General features: G+C 45.4%; 1 protein-coding gene across 3 annotated transcripts in view; it reads right to left on the bottom strand.

The window, feature by feature from the left end:
• The window catches only part of ttc33 (tetratricopeptide repeat domain 33), a 134679-nt gene that overhangs the window by 19200 nt on the left and 95733 nt on the right, over nucleotides 1–19746 (bottom strand). The window lies entirely within an intron of this gene.

Genomic DNA, 19746 nt, shown 5'->3' with positions numbered 1-19746 from the left:
GGGGGGGGGGGAGAAAGGCTGGTTGGGGATGAAGGACGAAGGGAGGACCAGGTCATGGAGGAGGGGAATAGGGAATGAATCAGGCTCTAGCCATTCAGCGAGAGTGGAGTGGCACAGTGGACAATGCTATCACCTCACAAGACAGGAGAACCTGCATTTATATAGAGCCTTTGTTATGGGCCAGACCAAACCCCCTCAAAATATATCAAGGAGATAGCCTTGACCCTAACTTTTACTTTATTTAAAGGCAAGTGTAAGGTGCTGCATTCTAGATATAATTTGATTGGTCCATCACTAGGCTTTAAGCAAAACACACTTTGTTCTGACAACACAGTTGAAATACAAACATAAAAAGAAAAATGAGTATAATATTAACTCAATGGAAATACTTAATAAATATTCTATGGAAAAAAAACACATGTAATTTAACTACTAATCATCAATTGTTCCAATATTGCAGCAACACATAAACACTCTTGGCAAAGGCACACTCAGCAAAACAATTTTTCCTCACGTGCTATCTCCCTTCCAGTCCAGGTGGAAGGAACACCAAAAAAAACAAACTAGCCACAGAGAGAGAACTCAAGCTTTTTGCTGCAGCAGAGAGAAAGCTGTATCTATCAGCTTCAACAGCCAACTAAAAGTAAAACTATGGCCTGAGGTCTGATAGAGCCTGATTCCACCCACTTGTGCTTTTGTATAATTTAGGAAAAACCCTCGGGTAGCTTAAAGCTGTTCATCCACTGCTTCTGAAACAACCATTCCAGCACCAACTATCTGAGAGAAACAGCACAGAACAAAATCTCTCTTTAAAGGCCTGTGTTCAAAATGATGAGGTCTCCAGATAGAATTGGTAGAGAGGAAATGTTCTCAAAGGGGAAGGGTTGAAAATCAGAGGTCACATATTTAACACGATTGTCAAAGAGCTAAAACCATGAAATTTACTTCACTCGATGATTGGCTGGGATCTGGAATTCACTGTCTGCGGTTGTGATGGAGGAAGACGTAGTTGTGGTTTTCGAAAAGGGAGTTGGACAAGGATCTGCAGTAACACTTATTGGCAAGGTGAATGGGAAAGGGAATTGGGATTGGACTGAGCATAATTTATCTCACAGAAAACCAGCACAACATGACTGTAGCAATTTTACCATCTCAAAACATTCCAAAGTAATTTGCAGTCAACAAAGTACGTTGAAAGAGCAGCTATCATTATAAAGTAGAACCTGAGGTAGGTTACTTCCATATCACCAACCACCACAAATATCAACTTTTGTACAGAAAATGCTGGAAATAGCATATTCAGGGGTGTTTACACAGACAGAAACACAGCTAACATTTCAGTAAATTTTCATCTGAACCAGTTCAGAGGGAGGTCACTGCCCTGAAATATTAGCTCGGTTTCTCCCTTCACAGATGCTGTCTGATCTGCTGAGTCTCCCTAACAGTTTCTGTTTTCATCTCTCATCTGTAGCTCTTGCACATCTGATTTTGTGATATGGACTCAGGGATAAATATTAGCTAGAAAACAAGGCAGACCTCACAGGCACTTTTCAAAATAGTGCCATGGAATCTTTTGCAGCGGACTGAAGGGTCAGATAGAGCCCCAAGTGTACCAGTTCATTCACAGCACAGCTCCTTCCAACAGTGCAGCACACCTTGAGTGCACTCTCCAGACAAGATTATGTACTTGAGTCTCTGGAGTGGAACAGGAACACACGACCTCCTGACTTGGCAAGCGTTGCTCACTGAGCTACAAGTTAAAAGTTTAATACCTGGTTTAACCAAATGCTCTGTTCCCCAATACTAGGCGGGCATATCTTTCTGCACATGTGCAGATGTAGTGTCAGTGCCTGTGATGTGACTGAGGGTAACATGCCGGGCAGCTGAAATTAATAGGTGCTAGCAAGGAAATTCCAACATTCCTTCGTCCTGAAAACCTCCTCCCCGCCAAGCCCATCATCACTTCCCCTCACTGCCTGCACTCCCACCATTCCATGGCTTCTTGCTTCCATACAGATGGCAGGGAGCTGAGGGAGAAAGCAAGGAAATGAAAAGGGATAAAGAGAGTGGGCAGCAGGTGGGATGATGAGAGTTCTCAGAAGGTCCAGTGATAAAAAATAAGTTGTGGGACAAAGCATGGTTGTGCAGTGGCCAGAGTGGAGTCATTTGTTTTTATAAATATATTTATTAGCAATTTTTTTAAACTTTACAAACATAAAATTATTGGAAAAAATCAATCTCAAATATCAGTATAATAAGAAGAAAACATAAATTACAATACAACTACTATCTACTAACTACTAACCTACTCTATAATACAAAGCAAACCCTAACACTGTGTAAAGCACCAAAAAAAAGAAAACCAAAAGAAAAACCAAAAAAAAGCCCACAAAATACAGAACAGCTATGCTCAGCACAAAGCTCCCAAACAAAGGAACAGGAGCATTGTATGCATACACATATTAACTCAGGAGACCCCCTCCAGGGCCCAGGGCTTGACAAATCTAACCAACCTGGTTAGACAAATGCCCTAGTTAGGATAACTGATAAATCTATATCCAAATAACTCAGTAGGGCTGCCATGTCTTATAAAAAAGGTCTGTTGTGTGGTGCACCATGTTTGTAAAAACATCCAAGGGAATGTGCTCCATAATTAATTTCTGCCACCCCAGCAAGCCCGGCAGGTTCTCAGGCACCCAATTCATCAGAATATTCTTCCGTGCACAGTATGCAAGAATATTAAACAGTTTCTTCCCATGCCTGTCTAAAGATGGTAAATTCGGTCGACCTAAGAGGAGAGATATTGGGTCTACTTTGACTTTGGTCCTCAATACCCTCCCTATCTCTCCCGCCACAGCGCTCCAATAAACACGGAGCCTGTGGCATGTCCAGAAGCAATGGGTAAGAGAACCTACACTTATTTTACATTTGGGGCACACTGAAGGTGCCCCTTTTTTAAACTTCGCTGGACGGTCTGGTGCCAGATGAGCCCTGTGCAAAACTTATAACTGTGTAGCGCATGTCCTATTACAGATTGAGATCTTTCAAGTATTCTCCCATATGTTCTCCCACATTTCAGAAGAGACCTCCACTCCCAGCTCTTGCTCCCAGACCTCACATAACTGGTTAATATCCTGCTAGGCCCTGCCACCCAGCAGACGATAGAGGGCACTAACCGAAAGGGTGCTTATGGAGCATGGCAACAACCTCTGTGTATCAGGCTTATAGGGCTTAGTGAGAAGTGTAGTCTTCTTCTGGATGAAATCCCTAACCTGAGAAAAACGGAAAAGGTCTCTGCTGGGCAACCCGTATTTGCAGCTCAGTTGCTCAAAAGACATCATTACCTCCCCCTCAAATAAGTCTACTAAACTAGAAACTCCTCTCGCTGCCCATAGTTTGAACCCTGAGTCCATCATCCCTGGTCGGAACCCTGGCATGCCAACTATGGGTGTAAGTGGTGAAGTCTTGGATAAACAACCCTCACTCTGACGCCTCGCCCTCCATGCCTTGACTGTACTAATGACAATGGGGTACCGGCAGTGGTCCATAACTGTCCTCATCTTATCCATGAACAACAGGTTAATAAGAGGGCACTTTGCCTGGGAGGCCTCTATCTCCAGCCATATTGAGTTTGGATCATTACCTACCCAATCACAGACAAAGAACAGCAGGGAACTCAATTGATACCTCCTGATGTCTGGGAAATCAACTCCTCCCCCTCCATGAGGCAACTGCAATTTAGTAATTTTGATGAGGGGCTGCCCATGATGCCAGACAAAGGAACCAAACCATCCCATAAGCTTCTGTAGCGTTGACCTGGGAAACATTATAGGGAGCATACACATGGGATAAAGCAAATGGGGAAGAACATTCATCTTAATAAGAGATATTCGGCCCAGCCATGAAATTAGAAGAGCCTCCTACCTCTGGAGATCTTGCCTAATATTGTCGAGCAAGTGAGCAAAGTTAGTCTGAAATAACAGATCAAACTTGGGGGTAATAAAAATGCCTAGGTATTGGAATCCTGCCCGTGACCACTTAAAAGGGAACCTAGGGCCACCTACAACTTCTGGCACATCCTTAAGGTTCCCCAAAGGCATAGCCTCAGATTTTGTAAAGTTAATCTTATGTCCTGAAATAGCCCTAAATGAACGGATACATTATATCAAATGGGGTACGGAGGTCATGGGGTTCGATAAAAACCGAAGGACATCATCCACATACAGTGTAATCTTGGGTGCCCTTGATCCCACTTCCGGAGCGGTTATGTGGATGTTCTGGCGAATGACGTCTGCCTGCAGCTCTATCACCAACGTAAACAACATCGGTGAGAGGGGGCTAGATTAGAGTGGTGCTGGAAAAGCACAGCAGGTCAGGTAGCATCTGAGGAGCAGGATGCTACCTAACCTGCTGTGCTTTTCCAGCACCACTCTAATCTAGACTCTGGTTTCCAGCATCTGCAGTCCTTGTTTTTACCCAGGGGAGAGGGGGCTGCCTTGCCGACTACCCCTACCAATCCTAAAATTCCCGACTGTACCCCGTTGGTGATGACCGTGGTCAGAGGGTGGTGATATAAAACCTCCACCCACCTAGCAAAGACTCCACCCAACCCAAACTGTTCTAAGACATAAAAAAGATACAGCCATTCCACCTGGTCAAATGCTTTCTCTGCATCTAAGGGAATCCCCAACCCCTGAATCGATTGTTGCTGACATAGCATCACAACCACGATCGAGTGAAATTCCCTCCAGCCACCCTCTCCACTGACCTGGTACAACTCACGCTGTGCACCACTGCTGGGAGTGATGAGGAAGATCAGAGTCCCTGACCCAGCCCTCCCAAACGATTTACGATAGTATCTCCCAGACCGTGCAGGAAGGAAGGCTATAGGGTGGACAGTTGACAAGCAGGCAGAAGTAAAACAAAGACAAACACCACTGCCCTGACAGGCGAAGGAAATATAAGTCCCATTACCCAAATGGCTGCCACCATCTGCTTTAACATTTACAGCTAATTACACAGAGAAGTTGAGGACAGGAATAGTATCAACATTAGCAATCACTGGCCATATGGGAACTGTTTTACATCACGAATGACAGCAGCTGATTATAGTCTAGTCACTGCTTCAGTAATGTACAAGTCAGTCTTTCACTTGGGTCATCAGGACCCCACTATGTCGGTGACCATGGTGATCTACTCCCACACCACCTTGCTGCTACGTTCATTTAACACTGGTCATTCTGATTGGTTTTATATAAGGTACAAGCAGCCTGCTCTGAGCCACCGGTTTCACAGTGTTCACGGTTTAAAAAGGCTCCACATGGACTCAGATCATTCTCCAGGTAGGGGAGCTGCACAAATTGAGGAAGGGTCAGTGGGGTGGGGTGGAGCTGGAATACTCCCACAGTGTGGCGCAACTAGACTTTGAAAAGTTATCCAACAAATTTCCACACGCCAGAGGGTGCATGCTAACCTCAAAGCTGTGGCAATTCAAGATCCTTACTGTGGTCTTAATGTGGAAACTGGGCATTAAGCCCCACAGTCCAGGTACATTCCTCATCTTTTCAGAATGACTAGAATAGAGTAGAATCCCTCGTGGAAAAAACAAGTCCACACAGACTCTCCGAAAAGCATCGCACCCAGACTCAATCCCCTACCCTATCCCTGTAACCCTGCCTTTCCCATGGCTAATCCACATAGCCTGCACATCCCTGGACACTAAGGGCAATTTAGCATGGCCCAACCACCTAGCCCTCACACCTTTAGACTGTGGGAGGAAACCGGAGCACCCAGAGGAAACCTACACAGATACAGAGAGAATGTGCAAACACCACACAGACAGTCGCCCGAGGCTGGAACCGAACCTGGGACCCTGTGAGGCAGCAGTGCTAACCACTGAGCTACCGTGCCACTCCATCCTGTCCCTCAATCTTTTGTTGAACTGTTCACTTGTGTAGTTTACATGGGGGTTACAACATGAGGATTGGGCTCTTGGTCACAGTCATTTCCTGGCACAAAAACAGATTGACCCTGCTATTCCCAAATCCATGCCTCCAATTTGATTTGACTTTCCTCACTAACTGCCTCAGGAAATGTATTCCATAGACTTCTATTCCATAGAATTTTCTCCAGGTCTACATCTCATTGAATGTTTATCTGTTGCTCCTCGATTTAGAGTCCCACAGTTATCGAGTCACAGAGATGTACAGCATGGAAACAGACCCTTCCAGTCTAACTCATCCATGCTGACCAGATATCCTAAATTAATCTAATCGCATTTGCCAGCATTTGGCCCATTATCTCTAAATCCTTCCTATTCATGTATCCATCCAGATGCCTTTTGAATGCTGTAATTGTACCAGCCTCCACCACTTCCTCTGGCAGCTCATTCCAAACACGTACCAGCCTCTGTGTGAAAACATTACCCCTCAGGTCCCTTTGAAACCTTTCCTCTCTCACCTTAAACTTTTGCCTTCTTGTTGAAGACAGTCTGCTCCAAGCTAAACTACTGAATTCTTTGCAAATTTTAAACTTCAATTGCCTCACTCCATAGCTTGAGAGTTAAAGCTTCTGCTTTTCAAATCATTGCACCCTGTCTCCTCAGAGTGGGTGAATCTGTATTATACCCACTGCAAAGCCTCAATACCCTTGGTATTTTTAAGAATCCTTGTCTGTATTGTACCCAAGGTCTAATTAAAGTTTGATATTAGCTCATGTCAGCCTGGATCATTGTGAGAGCACTTTTACCCAAGCCAGAAAGTTGTGGTTCCAGCTTCACTGCAGAGACCTGACCACAGAGAAACTCAGTTGATTCTGCAATGCAGTATTGTGGGGGAGGGGGGGTGACCTGCTGCCTTTCAGAAATGGTTTTGAACTAATCGCAACATGGACATGAAATATTGCTTGGCATTATTCCCAAGACCCCAGTGTTTCTAGCTGGTGTTCTGGTCAATATTTATCCTTCAATCAGCATTACATTATCAAGCCACATGTTCCCTGACCACACAGCTGTCTCTGTGCTGTCACACTGCGAGCATGGAGATGTTTCCAAAATACTCCATTGCTTGTAATGCACTTGCAAACCCTCTCAAATGGTGAAGGCACAACATCAGTGTAGGTCTTCCTTTCTTGATCAGGAAGACATGAGGAGCAACATGATTTAGAAAAACAATCTGTGATAATGATTTTCTGCATTACAACACTCTTGACCAGAATGTCAAACAAACCAGAACCTGGGTTGTGAAATGTTCCGGGACATCCTGAGGTGGTGAAATGTAGCTCAGAAGTGGAAGTTGATTGCAGTGAGGTGCTAATTACTGAGATGTCTTACGAGGAGTTTTCACAATCATGCATTGAGACATCCAATTCAATACTTTCTCTTCTGCTTCTAACCTATTTAGTTACCTCCTTTCAGTTACAGAAGCATATGGACACACAAATTAGGAACAGGAGATCACTACTCAACCTCTCCAGCTTTCACTAAGATCATGGCTTCAATCCCTCATTCCCCATCGAGCAGTTTGACTCCCTTGTCAGTCAACAATCCACCCAACTATATCTTAACAATATTCAATGACCTCTCTTTCACTGCTTCGTGGGGGAGGAGTCTCTCAAATGGACAGCTCTAACTTTTGAACAGTGACCTCTGTTTGTAGTCTCTCCCACAAGGGGAAATATCAAACACCCAGGCACAATCAATGCAGTGGTACATGTTGGGAAATCTGGAGTTTGACTGAACTGTGCAGATGAAATTGATAAGAAACAAATGCAAATTTCTGTACACAGACCATAGAACGGTACAGCACAGGAACAGGCCCTTCGTCCCACCTTCTCTGTGCTGACCATGATGCCATTCTAAACTAATCCCTCTAATCCCTGCCTATTCATGCACCTGTCTAAATGTGTCTTCAATGTTGCAGTCATACCTACTTCAACCATCTCCCCAGTACCATATTCCATCCACCCACCTGCCTCTGTGTAAAATAAATTACCTCACACATCTCCTTTAAACTTCCCCCACTCACCTTAAACCAATGCCTCTGGTATTTGGCATTCCCACCCCGAGAAAAAGTCTCTGACCATCTACCCTATCCATGTCTCTCAGAATTTTATACACTTCTGTCAGGTCGCCCCTCAGCCCCCCCGAAGCTCTAGCGAACCTCTCCTTCTGGCTAATACAATCCAATCCAGGTAACATCCTGGTCAACCTCTTCTGCACCCTTTACACCATCCTTCCGATAGTGTAGCAAACAGAACTGCACACAAAACTCCAAATGTGGCCTCATAGCTGCAGTGTGACTTGCCAACATTTACACTCAAAGCCCTGACCAATGAAGGTAAGCATGCCATACTCCTTCTTTACCTTGTTACTCAGGGAGCAATGGACTTATACTCTAAGATCCCTCTATGTATCAATGCTCCCTGCCACTTACTGTATACTTTCCTCCTGCATTTGACTTTCCAAATGCATCACCTCACACATGTCCGGATTAAACTCCATCTGCCATTTCTCTGCCCAACGTTCCAGCTGATCGATATCTTGCAGCATCCTTTGACAACCTTCCTCACTATCTGCAAGTTCACCAATTTTCATGCAAAACTACTAACCAGACCACCTACATTTCCATCCAAATAGTGTATATAAGTTACAAACAACAGAGGTCCCAGCACTGATCCTTGTGGAATATCACTGGTCACATTCCTCCACCCCTCCACAACTACCTTCGGTCTTCAACGACCAAATCAATTTTGGATCCAACTTACCAACTCACTGTGGATCCCATTTGCCTTCATCTTCTGGACCAGCCCATCATGACGGACCTTCTCAAATGCTTTAGTAAAGTTCATGTGGCCTACCCTCATCAATCCTTCTCTTCACTTCCACAAAGTTGGAGAGACAACACCTCCCCAACATAAGGCCATGCTCACTATCCCGAATGAAACAATTTTTTTTCCAAATTCGGTCCCTCAGCCTCATCTGCAATAATTTCCCTATCACCGATATAAGAAGTACATAAGATGAATCAGATCTACGCTCTGCAGTCCTGCTATATCCAGTCATGAATGGTGATGGACAATTAAACAACTGACTAGAGGAGGAGGTTCCACAAATATCCCCCTCCTCAATGATGGAGGAGCCCAGCACATCAGGGCAAAAGGTAAGGCTGCAGCACTTGCATCAACCTTCAGTAAGAAGTGCCGAGTGCATGATCCATCTCAGCCTCCTCCAGCGGTCCCCAGCATCACAGAGACCAACCTTCAGCCATAGTACTGAAGACGTGTGCTCCAGAACTTGCCGCTCCCCTAGCCAAGCTGTTCCACTACAGTTACATCACTGGTATCTGCCTGACAATGTGGAAAATTGCCCAGGTATGTGCTGTATACAAAAAAAGGACAAATCCAACCCGGCCCATTCCCACCCCATCAGTCTACTCTCGATCCTCAGTAACGTGATGGACGGGGTCAGTAACAGAGCTATCAAACAGCACCTGCTCAGCAATAACCTGCTCAGTGACGCCCAGTTTGGGTTCCCCCAGGGTCACACAGCTCCTGACCTCATTCCAGCCTTGGGTCAAACATGGACAAAAGAGCTGGATTCCAGAGGGGAGGGGAGAGGGACAGCCCTTGGTATCAAGGCTGTATTTGACCGAGTGTGGCATCAAGGATCCCTGGCAAAACTGGAACCAATGGGTATTGGGGGCAAACTCTCCGCTGGTTAGAGTCATCCCTGACACAGAGGAAGGTGGTTGTGGTTGTTGGAAGTCAGTCATCTCAGCTCCAGGACAGCTCTGCAGGAGTCCCTCAGGGGAGTGTCCTAGACCCAACCATCTTCAGCTGCTTCAGCAATGACCTTCCCTCCATCACAAGGTCAGAAGTGGGGTATGTTCACCGGTGATTGTACAATGTTCAGCATTATTCACAACCCCTCACATACTGAAGCAATCCGTGTTGAAATGAACAAGATCTGGACAATAACCAGGCTTGGGCTGATGAGTGGCAAATAACATTCACGCCACACAAATGCCAGGCAATGACCATCTCCAATAAGAGACAATCTAACCACGGCCCCTTGACAATAAATGGTGTTACCATCACTGAATCCCCCACTGTCACCACCCTGGGAGTTATCTTTCACAAGAAATTCAACTTCAAGATCTGGACTTTCCTTTTGGCTCTTTTTTGTTTATTTTTGCTGTTGTTTTTAATCTGTTCTTTTTTGTAGAATTAGAACTAGATTTCCTACAGTGTGGAAACAAGCCCTTCGGCCCAACAAGTCCACACTGACCCTCCGAAGAGTAACCCACCCCCACCAATTCCCTTATATTTACCCCTTAACTAATGCATCTAAACTACACATCCTTGAACACTACGGGCAATTTAGCATGGCCAATTCACCTAACCTGTACACCTTTGGACTGTGGGAGGAAACCGGAGCACCAGGAGGAAACCCACGCAGACACAGGGAGGACATGCAAACTCCACACAGTCAGTCACCTGAGGCGGGAATTGAACCCGGGTCTACTGGCGCTGTGAGGCAGCAGTGCTAACCACTGAGACACTGTGCCACCCTAAAAACTATTTTCTAAAAACTACTGTTGTTTTTTTTTTAAATTATGGTTTTGTAACCAAGCTGTTGCCATTGAATGGTGACTTTGTAGACTATCCACGGTACTCCTTTTTTCCCTATATTTGAGTACATGTGACACTAAAATCTAATTCTAACTTCTATATGGACTTACCTTACAAACACAATGGCTAGAAGAGCAGGTCACTGGCGAGGTATACTCCTCTAGAGTAACTCACTTCCTGGCTCACGAAATCTGGTTCACCAACTACAAGGCACAAGTCAGGAGTGCGATAGAATACTCCCACTACCTGGATGGGGTTAAAAATCACACAACACCAGGTTATAGTCCAACAGGTTTAATTGGAAGCACACTACTTTTCGGAGCAATGCTCCTTCATCAGGTGATTGTCCGAAAGCTAGTGTGCTTCCAATTAAACCTGTTGGACTATAACCTGGTGTTGTGTGATTTTTAACTTTGTACACCCCAGTCCAACAGCAGAATCTCCGAATCATACCTGGATGGGTGCAGCTCCACCAACCCTCCAGAAGTATGGCACCACATCCACAAACATTCACTCCCTCCACCACAGGTGCTCAGTAGCCACAAGATGCGCTGCAGAAATTCACCAAAGATCCTTAGACAGCACCTTCCAAACCCACAAACACTTCCAACTGGAAGGACAAGAGCAGTAGACACATGGGAACACCACCCCTTGTATGTTCCTCTCGAAGCCACTTCCCAACCTGACTTGGAAATATGTCGCCATTCCTTCAGTGTCGCTGGCCCAGTATGTGGATTGGCCCCACAGCGTGGAGACTGTATGGTTCAAGAAGGCAGCTCAACACCACATTCTCAAGGACAGCTGGGGACAGGCAGTAAATACGAGCGCAGCCAGAGATATTTCACAGAAGAACAAAAAGGAAGATGGTGTTCCAGGATCATACACCATAATCCAACTCTCCAAGTAATACCGCTTCCTTTCTTATTCTCCACAGTCCCACATTTTATTATTTGTTTTCGATTCCTTTCTGAAAAGGATAATTGTATCTGCATCGTCTGCAGCCATCACAGTTCAGATCATCACAGCTGGTTGAATAAATATATGCTGCTTAAAGTCAAAAGAAAACCAGTTTATTTCTCCTTTAAAAGCTGCCGTAAACTGTGATTTTTTTAAATTAAGAATTTTTATAAGAGCAAATGAGTCACCCTGTGCCTCCTGTAAACCAGTGACAGCATCCAGAGAAGGAGGATTGAGAACCATGCAAATCGTGGGAGGGAACAGGGACCAATGAACTGTTTTCCTATCTTTCCCTCCACTCATAACACTTGTGTTTTATCGTGTGTGTGTGTGTGAATGAGTGTATGTGTACGAGAGAGTGATTCAGTGTGTGTGTGTGTGCAAGAGTGAATAAGTGTGTATGTGTGTGTCTGTGCGAGACAGAGCGCTTGTGTGTGTGTGTGTGTGTGTGTGTGCGCGTGCATATATATATATATATGGGACATTTGTAACTAATAGAGTTAGATGTCAACAATTTGTAACTGTTTCCCTGTAATTAGAGTCTATTCTCTTGTAATAAATGGAAATTCTTGTTTGTGCAGAAACCTAGTCCATGCTTTCCACCAACTGAGTCTAGAAGACAGGCTAACCGGGGAATTCTGCACACTTTTGAAAATCTTAAACATTTGTACCCACTCTGAGAATGGTCGGACTTGATTTCTGGTGCTCTACCCAATTAAAGCATAACGCTGTGAGCGTTATTTCCAGATTTCATGCTCAGCTCAGATTTTTCCTCACCAGAGTCTTCCTCTGCAACACGGGTCTCTTTCTTTGTGAACTCCACACTTCTAACCTGGAATCTCTCTCCTTTGCTCTTGTCTGAAAAACATTCATTTTCTTCCCCCTCACATTCAAGGTTTTAATTTACAATTACGAGGTGCTCAGAAAGCAACGCAGGTGGGGGGGGGGTCATTAAGTATTCTTAAGGTGGAGATGGATAGATTCTCGTCAGGCAAGGGTATTGAACGTTATCAGGGATAGGAGCAAATTACCACAGACGCTGGAATCTGCACTGAAAGGAACAAATGCTGGAGATCCCAGCCAGCACACAGCAGCCATGAAGAGAGAGCAAGCTAACGTTTCAGGTCCAGGTGACACTTCATTAGCAGAGGGATTGAATTCAAGAGTCGTGAAGTGATGTTGCAGCTGTACAGGACTTTGGTTAGGCCACAGTTGGAGTACTGTGTGCAGTTCTGGTCGCCTCACTTTAGGAAAGATGTGGAAGCTTTGGAGAGGGTGCAGAGAAGATTTACCAGGATGTTGCCTGGAATGGAGAGTAGGTCGTACGAGGATAGGTTGAGAGTTCTCGGCCTTTTCTCCTTGGAACGGTGAAGGATGAGGGGTGACTTGATAGAGGTTTATAAGATGATCAGAGGAATAGATAGAGTAGACAGTCAGAAACTTTTTCCCCGGGTACAACAGAGTGTTACAAGGGGACATAAATTTAAGGTGAAGAGTGGAAGGTATAGGGGAGATGTCAGGGGTGGGTTCTTTACCCAGAGAGTGGTGGGGGCATGGAATGCGCTGCCCGTGGGAGTGGTAGAGTCAGAATCATTGGCGACCTTTAAGCGGCATTTGGATAGGTACATGGATGGGTGCTTAATCTAGGTTAGAAGTTCGGCACAACATCGTGGGCCGAAGGGCCTGTTCTGTGCTGTATTGTTCTATGTTCTATGTTCTATGTTCATCAGAGCTAACCCACCTTTTTTTTCAGTTATCAGAGAAAGACCGAAATGTGGAATTCGGAACACAAAGAGAACTGAATAATGGAGCAGACTGAAGGGGCCAAATGGTTTATTTCTGCTCCTAATTTGTACTTGATCGCATATTGAATTAGAGGTGGATTCAGTTGAGAAAGACCTCCAGGTAGAGAACAAGAAAGAGATTGAGTTGTCTGAACAACTGAGTAGAATGCAAGAGAAGGGAATATATAGGAAAGCAGTTATTTGCTGGCATTATCTCAATCCCAGGAAAAGGTCTTAAGGCCTGGGCAACTGAAGGTGCAACCACCAGCGGTGGATCAAATAAATGGTTCGGGGGGGGGGGTGGGGGGGGGGGAGAAGAGGTCTCCAAAAGGCCAAGATTTGAACAGCACAGTTCCCAGAATGCATGGGGATAGAGAATAGACAGACAGGCAATAGAGGTATTTGAAAACAAAGATGAGGATTTTCAAATTGAGGCATTGCTGAATCAAGAGTCACAGAGTCAGAGAGATGTACAGCACAGAAATGGATCCTTCGGTCCAACCCGTCCATGTTGACCATTTATCCTAACCTAATCCAGTCCCACCTGCCAGCACCCAGCCCATATCCCTCCAAACCCTCCTTATTCATATACCCATCCAAATGCCTCTTAAATGTTGCAATTGTACCAGCCTCCACCACATCCTCTGGCAGCTCATTCCATACATGTACCACCCTCTGTGTGAAAAAGTTGCCCTTTAGGTCCCTTTTATATCTTTCCTCTCTCACCCTAAACCTATGCCCTCTAGTTCTGGACTCCCGCAGCCCAGGGAAAAGACTTTGTCTATTTATTCTATCCATGACCCTCAATGACTTTATAAACCTCTATAAAATCACCCCTCAGCCTCCAACGCTCCAGGGAAAACAGCCCCAGCCTGTTCAGCCTCTCCCTGTGGCTCAAATCCTCCAACCCTAGCAACATCCTTGTAAATCTTTTCTGAACCCTTTCAAGTTTCACAACATCCTTCTGATAGGAAAGAGCCCAGAACTGCACACAATATTCCAACAGTGTCCTAACCAATGTCCTGTACAGCCGCAACATGACCTCCCAACTCCTGTACTCAATACTCTGACCAATAAAGGAAAGCATACCAAACGCCTTCTTCACTATCCTATCTACCTGCGACTCCACTTTCAAGGAGCTATGAACCTGCACTCCAAGGTCTCTTTGTTCAGCAACACTCCCTAGGACCTTACCATTAAGTGTATAAGTCCTGCTAAGATTTGCTTTCCCAAAATGCAGCACCTCACATTTATCTGAATTAAACTCCATCTGCCACTTCTCAGCCTATTGGCCCATCTGGTCCAGATCCTGTTGTAATCTGAGGTTATCCTCTTCGCTGTACACTACACCTCCAATTTTGGTGTCATCTGCAAACTTACTAACTGTACCTTTTATGTTCGCATCCAAATCATTTATGTAAATGATAAAAAGTGGAGGGCCCAGCACCGATCTTTGTGGCACTCCACTGGTCACAGGCCTCCAGTCTGAAAAACAACCTTCCACCACCACCCTCTGTCTTCTACCTTTGACCCAGTTCCGTATCCAAATGGCTCGTTCTCCCTGTATTCCATGAGATCTAACCTTGCTAATCAGTCTCCCATGGGGAACCTTGTCAAACACCTTACTGAAGTCCATATAGATCACATCTACTGCTCTGCCCTCATCAATCCTCTTGGTTACTTCTTCAAAAAACCCAATGCAGATGAGTGAGCAATCACTAGGATGGTGGGAAAACATGCCTTGGTGTGAGCTTGGGCAGAAACATGACCTCCATTTACAGAGAATAGTATCGGAAGTAGGCAGGAAATCATTGCTATAGTCAAGTCTGTAGGTACCAAAGGCTAGAATTTGGAATTTTAGCAACAAATCAGTTAAAATGGGATACTGTCACAGAGGGTGGAAACAGGTTTTAATAAAGCTGCAGCAAAGTTCAGCTTGCAATCAAATTGATTACAAAGGGAACACACAGTCTGATTCAGTCTCAAACAGAGAAGTGTAACATTAGTGGCCAGGGAAAGGGTTTACCCTGGGGGCTGAAAGTAACAGCATCAACCTTACAAGGTTTAATTTGAGGAAGTTTCTGTCGATCCAGTACTGAAAGTCTGGCCAGCAGTCTATTCTAGAAAACCAGTTTACATAAACAGAGTAACTGCAGACCATTCGGGGTCCATTGGAAAGATTACTATGAAGAACGATCTGACAAAAACACTTACTGATTTTTCAGGAACTGTTTTTATTAAAGTCATGATTAGTGAGTGTGTTTTTCTTTCCTTGAAATCTTACAACAGTGCAGAGATTGCCGCACTGTCAGAGGGTCAGTGCTGAGGGAGTACTGCACTGTCGGAGGGTCAGTGCTGAGGGAGTGCTGCACTGTCAGAGGGTCAGTACTGAGGGAGTGCTGCACTGTCAGAGGTTCAGTACTGAGGGAGTGCCGCTCTGTCGGAGGGTCAGTGCTGAGGGAGTGCCACACTGTCAGAGGGTCAGTGCTGAGGGAGTACTGCACTGTCAGAGGGTCAGTGCGGAGGGAGTGCTGCACTGTCAGAGGGTCAGTACTGAGGGAGTGCCGCACTGTCAGAGGGTCAGTGCTGAGGGAGTGCCGCATGTCAGAGGGTCAGTGCTGAGGGAGTGCCGCACTGTCAGACGGTCAGTGCTGAGGGAGTGCCACACTGTCTGAGGGTCAGTACTGAGGGAGTGCTGCACTTTCAGAGGGTCAGTGCTGAGGGAGTGCTGCACTGTCACAGGGTCAGTGCTGAGGGAGTGCTGCACTGTCAGAGGGTCAGTACTGAGGGAGTGCTGCACTTTCAGAGGGTCAGTGCTGAGGGATCGTTCTTCAGTCGGAGGAGTTGTAGACAGTGAGGAAGGATGTGGCAGGTTACAGCGGGATATAGAGAAGCTGCAGAGCTGGGCAGAAAGGTGTCAAATGGAGTTCAATGTGGGTAAGTGTGAAGTCATTCACTTTGGTAAGAGTAACAAAAAGATGGGGTACTGGGCTAATGGTCGGATACTTGGTAGTGTGGAAGAGCAGAGGGATCTTGGTGTCCATGTACACAGATCTCTGAAAGTTGCCACCCAGGTAAATAGTGCAGTGAAGAAGGCATATGGCGTACTGGCTTTTATTGGTAGAGGAAGTGAGTTCCGGAGTCCTGAGGTCATGCTGCAGTTGTATAAGACTCTGGTGCGGCCGCATCTAGAATATTGTGTGCAGTTTTGGTCGCCATACTATAGGAAGGATGTGGAGGCACTGGAACGGGTGCAGAGGACATTTACCAGGATGTTGCCTGGTATGGTAGGAAGATCCTATGAGGAAAGGCTGAGGCACTTGGGGTTGTTTTCATTGGAGAAAAGAAGGTTTAGGGGTGACTTGATAGAGGTGTACAAGATGATTAGGGGGTTAGATAGGGTTGACAGTGAGAACCTTTTTCCACGTATGGAGTCAGCTATTACAAGGGGGCATAGCTTTAAATTAAGGGGGGGTAGATATAGGACTGATGTTAGGGGTAGGTTCTTCACTCAGCGAGTCGTAAGTTCATGGAATGCCCTACCAGTAGCAGTGGTGGATTCTCCCTCTTTATGTATATTTAAGCGGGCATTGGATAGGTATATGGAGGATAGTGGGTTAGTGTAGGTTAGGTGGGCTTTGATCGGCGCAACATCGAGGGCCGAAGGGCCTGTACTGCGCTGTATTCTTCTATGTTCTATGTTCTATAGTAATCATCAGATCGTTCTTCATAGTAATCTTTCCAATGGACCCCGAATGGTCTGCAGTTACTCTGTTTATGTAAACTGGTTTTCTAGAATAGACTGCTGGCCAGACTTTCAGTACTGGATCGACAGAAACTTCCTCAAATTAAACCTTGTAAGGTTGATGCTGTTACTTTCAGCCCCCAGGGTAAACCCTTTCCCTGGCCACTAATGTTACACTTCTCTGTTTGAGACTGAATCAGACTGTGTGTTCCCTTTGTAATCAATTTGATCGCAAGCTGAACTTTGCTGCAGCTTTATTAAAACCTGTTTCCACCCTCTGTGACAGTATCCCATTTTAACTGATATGTTGCACTGTTGTAAGATTACAAGAAAAGAAAAGCACACTCACGAATCATGATTTTAATGAAAACAGTTACTGGAAAATCACTAAGTGTTTTTTCAGATCGTTCTCCCTTGTAATGTTTCCAAGAGAAACAGTGCTTGAATTAGAGCTACATTCCAACTCAATCTAGCTGTCTAACTGGGTTGTCCCTACTATTCTCATACCAATTACAAGCACTGCCCAAAAAGCATGTTTAGCCAGTGGCAGAGCGGGGCGTTAATGCCAACTGATTCGTGATAGTTTCCAGAAAACTGCTGGCTCAATATTTGTACCATGTCTCCTAACATCTTCCAACATCGGTTACGCAATCTCTGGGTACAGTTTAGGCCATTTCAGACTGAGATGAAGAGCAATGTCATCATCCTGAGAGTAGGGATTCTCTGGAATTCATTACCTCACAGGCTATGGAGGCCAAGTCACTGAATATATTCATGAAAGAGATAAGTTTTTTGATTTCATTGCCATCAAGTATATAGGGATGAGATAAGAGCATGGTATTGAGATAATGGATCAGCCATGATCATATTGAAAAGGGAGTGTCACACTGTCAGAGGGTCAGTGCTGAGGGAGTGCCGCACTGTCAGAGGGTCAGTGCTGAGGGAGTGCTGCACTGTCAGAGGGTCAGTGCTGAGGGAGTGCTGCACTGTCAGAGGGTCAGGGCTGAGGGAGTGCTGCACTGTCAGAGGGTCAGTGCTGAGGGAGTGCCGCACTGTCAGAGGGTCAGTGCTGAGGGAGTGCTGCACTGTCAGAGGGTCAGGGCTGAGGGAGTGCTGAACTGTCGGAGGGTCAGTCATGAGGGAGTGCTGCACTGTCAGAGGGTCAGGGCTGAGGGAGTGCTGAACTGTCGGAGGGTCAGTCATGAGGGAGTGCTGCACTGTCAGAGGGTCAGGGCTGAGGGAGTGCTGCACTGTCGGAGGGTCAGTACTGAGGGAGTGCCGCACTGTCGGAGGGTCAGAGCTGAGGGAGTGCTGCACTGTCAGAGGGTCAGGGCTGAGGGAGTGCTGAACTGTCGGAGGGTCAGTCATGAGGGAGTGCTGCACTGTCAGAGGGTCAGGGCTGAGGGAGTGCTGAACTGTCGGAGGGTCAGTCATGAGGGAGTGCTGCACTGTTGAAGAGTCCACATCGAGGCGTATTGCTGTGTCAGTGGGCAAGTACGTATGGAGTGCTGCGATACTGAAAGCTCAGTAATGAAGCAGTGCTGCACTGTCCAGGGCATGCTACAGGCAGAATGGAAGCATTACTGTTGGAAGCAATGCCTGTCAGAGAGATGTTTCTTGAGTTTGTCTGTCTCCTGGTACAACACAGGGTCAACCCCTCCGCTAATTTAACCCTGACACATAGAGAAGCTCACCTCAGGTCATAGCCTGTTACATTTTGAGAGGCAAAGAACTATCCCAGAGGTCACCATTTAAAGTAAAAGTTAACAATTTTATTCCTTAAGTCCAACAGACAATATTAAAACCAACAACTATTTACAACTCCTTTCTCTTATACCTATCTTTTACCTCCCCACTCGACAAAACTGGTCTGATAGAAACCCTGATTAAGGTTTACAAAAAGAATTCAGATTTCAAAACCAGGCAGTCTTCTATTTGTATCTTCTCTCTCTGATTTTCCTCCATCGTCTTTTCTGCAGTATTTGCCTTCACAGGTCTTTCATACGAACAGGTACCTTTTAGAGGGCTAGTCTATAATTTCTGGTTTTCTTTGCAGTTCTTGCCCTATCTGTTCAAAGTGACCAGTTTTATACCTCAAAACATTGTTTTATTTCACTGCTTGGATGTCCTCCCAAACAGTAAAATTCAAATTCGGCCAATCAATTTAAATTATGCCCCAGATACCAAAATCTGACCGAATTTGAATCTCACTGTTTCTGTTTGTACCATGGCAACTCAGTTGCACTTATTGGTTTCACAGTCAAATGTTACATTTTAAATTCTTCCAGGACACTTTGTGCCCACCAGAAATTTCAGCTCCCTAAAAGGTAGAGTACACACCAAACCCTTCACAACTCTCCTCAGCTGGAGTTTAATATCTCACTGAAATATTTGTTATCCAATGCGCTGTTCCCAGGTAGTGACTCATCAGCTGTAAAGAGATGACAGGTGGATCTCAGTTTAACACATCGAGAATAGGGGCTCCTCAAGCACATCCACAAAGCACATGGCAGCTCGGATTACAATTCAGACAGTGCACTGACAAATAGTTGGTTATGTCATAATGCGGCTCATTATGTAGGACATTGGAATGTCCATAATCTTCACGAGAGCAAGGACATTACTAGGCTC

The sequence above is a fragment of the Chiloscyllium punctatum genome, chromosome 2, assembly GCF_047496795.1.
Source record: "Chiloscyllium punctatum isolate Juve2018m chromosome 2, sChiPun1.3, whole genome shotgun sequence".
NCBI lineage: Eukaryota > Metazoa > Chordata > Chondrichthyes > Orectolobiformes > Hemiscylliidae > Chiloscyllium > Chiloscyllium punctatum.
This window is presented reverse-complemented; position numbering and strand designations above follow the sequence as displayed.